Raw genomic sequence first — 3,171 nt, forward strand, 5'->3', positions numbered from 1 at the left:
AATAGAAGTAACTAGACTTTTTAGAAGTTACTAAAACTTTGCCTGTTATTTCTTAGTATTATAAAATATATGGTTTTCTACAAAAACGTTTATCTTAAAAATATTTAAAAATAAATTTCAGGCTACTCATAAGGTTCTATTTACTCTACCACTGAAGGTAAAGCTGGTTGTTGTAGTTGTAGTTGTTTGTTTGTTTTAGTCTCCTCCTGGTTTTTATTATTATAATGTGGAATGAGGAATGTTAGATTGAAAAATGAATTTTTTTATAGACAAAAATCATTACTTGTTTCACCTCCTGGTACAGCAGATGGAACTCCTGAAAACATGCCCTTTTGCCTTACAGAAGAGTAACCTTTATGCTTACTTCTGAAACATGCTTGGTGGTGGCCCTAAATAGTGACACCTTAGTAAACATTTTGAATATTTGCAATTAATTTTTATAGTCATAGAGCTCCAAAAGGCACTGCTGGTATCTTAGCAGGTATTTCAATAAAGCTAAAAGTTGCCTGAATGTTTAAAAATATTAACAAGGCACAAAACATGGCAGAAGTATTGTCCTCAGATATAATTTTTTTCCATATGCTCCTGATTCCAGACATGACAAGTTATTTTTTTAAAATTTTTTATAAAGATTTTTTTATTTATTTATTTGACAGAGATCACAAGTAGGCAGGGTCAGGCAGAGAGAGAGGGGGAAGCAGGCTCCCTGATGAGCTGAGAGCCCGATGTGGGACTGGATCCAAGGATCCTGGGATCATGACCTGAGCCGAAGGCAGAGGCTTTAACTCACTGAGCCACCCAGGTGCCCCCATGACAAGTTATTTTTTTTTAAAGATTTTATTTTTTTATTTGACAGAGAGAGATTACAAGTAGGCAGAGAGGCAGGCAAAGATAGAGAGGAGGTAGCAGGCTCTCCGTTGAGCAGAGAGCCCAAAGTGGGGCTCCATCCCAGAACCCTGAGATCATGACCTGAGCTGAGGCAGCGGCTTAACCCACTGAGCCACCCAGGAGCCCGACAAGTTATTTTTGATAGATATATATACAATGTATTTTGAGTTATAAGAAAAATGGTTCTGGGACGCCTGGGTGGCTCAGTTGGTTGGACGACTGCCTTCGGTTCAGGTCATGATCGTGGAGTCCCGGGATCGAGTCCCACATCGGACTCCCAGCTCCACGGGGAGTCTGCTTCTCTCTCTGACCTTCTCCTCGTTAATGCTCTCTCTCACTGTCTCTCTCTCAAGTAAATAAATAAAATCTTAAAAAAAAAAAAAAAGAAAAATGGTTCTGCTATTTTTAAGCTTTTAAAAAATTACATAATTTTTTTAAATTAAAATTTTATTTTTTAATGTTTTACTTTTCTTTTCTTTTTTTAAAAAAAGATTTTATTTATTTATTTGACAGACAGAGATCACAAGTAGGCAGAGTGGCCGGCAGAGAGATAGAGAGAGAGAGAGAAGCAGGCTTCCTGCTGAGCAGAGAGCCCGATGCAGGGCTCGATCTCAGGACCCTGAGATCATGACCCCAGCCGAAGGTAGCAGCCCAAACCACTGAGCCACCCAGGCGCCCCAATGTTTTACTTTTCAATATACTACTTAGAATATAAAACCTATTCCATTTTGTAAGAAGTTTACCATTTAAAAAATGGTAATTTTCTCATTGTGTCTTCCCCTCTCACTGCTTTATTTTGAATAAAAAAATTTCACTATAAACATAACGGAAGCTTTCCTTTTGATGGTCCCTCTGTTGGTCATATTGTATATGAGCCATGACAATTAGTTTTACAAAATTTATTCATGTTTGTTGATATGTTTTATCATAACTAATTTTCCCTCCCTAATCTAGATTCCCCAGCTTTCAGACAGGTGGACACTTCAATAAACCATACCCAAGGGATGTATCAAGTACTTCTTAGACATTCTCTCAGATCCTTGAGGTCTCATTTTGCCTAGGGATTTGCAATAGGTTCTTCCAGAGGCACCACTGTGACAACTGATGTCCATGGTCTATCTCCTGCTAAGCTCAAGAGGTCACTGGTTTCCAAGTTTATCTATACAATTAATGCATTCCAGCAAGTTCTTTTTTTTTTAATATTAACAAACTTATTTTAAAGTTTATATGGAGAGGCAAAGACTCACAATATTCAACATAGTGTTGAAGGAAAACAAAGACTGAGGACTGACTTCAAAGATTACCATAACAATGGGGCGCCTGGGTGGCTCAGTGGGTTAAGCCTCTGCTTTCGGCTCAGGTAATGATCCCAGGGGCCTGGGATAGAGTCCCGCATTGGGCTCTCTGCTCAGCAGGGAGCCTGCTTCTCCTCATCTCTCTCTCTGTCTGTCTCTCTGCCTATTTGTGATCTCTCTCTCTCTGTCAAATAGATAAATAAAATCATAAAAAATATATACCATAACGATAATTGTAAGCAAGATATTGTAATACCACAGAAAGACTAGATTAAAGGAACGGAATATATATTATCAATTATATTTTATATTTAATATAAAAGCAAAAGCAATACAAGAGAGCAAAATACAATCTTTTAAACAAATGGTTCTGGAGTAATGGTGAAGCTAAATGTAAAAATATAAAGTAAAAATAAAATAAAATAATAAAATAAAATAAATCCAGCCAGATATCATACACTCTTCACAAAAATTAACTCAGATTGGATTATAAACCTAAACATGAAAAATGTAGAAGGTAATATAGAGGAAAATTTAAATGACCTTGGTTTTGGAAATAACTTTAGCTACAAAAGCACAAGCACTGAATTTAAAAATGTCTACTCTGTGAAACACAATGCCAAGAGAATGAAAAGGCAAAGCACAGACTATGAGAAAAAATTTGCAAAATACACATCTGGCAAAGGACTGTTAATCAAAAATACACAAAGACCCCTTAAAACTCAACAATAGGGGAAAAACCTGATTAAAATTGAGCCAAAGACCTTAGCAGATACCTCACAAAAGAAAATATTACAGATGGCAAATAAGCATATAAAAAGATGCTTCACATCATATGTCATCCGGAAAATGCAAATTAAAACAAAAAAGAGAGACACCAGTACATACCCAGAATCCAGAACACTGACAACAGAACACGAAATGTTGGTGAGGATGTGGAGCAACAGGAATGTTCTTCCATGTCTATTGAGAATAAAGAATGGAAAAC

Source organism: Mustela putorius, unplaced genomic scaffold (genome assembly GCF_011764305.1).
Source record: "Mustela putorius furo isolate JIRA1106 unplaced genomic scaffold, ASM1176430v1.1 tig00000288_pilon_pilon_pilon, whole genome shotgun sequence".
Taxonomy (NCBI): Eukaryota; Metazoa; Chordata; class Mammalia; order Carnivora; family Mustelidae; genus Mustela; species Mustela putorius.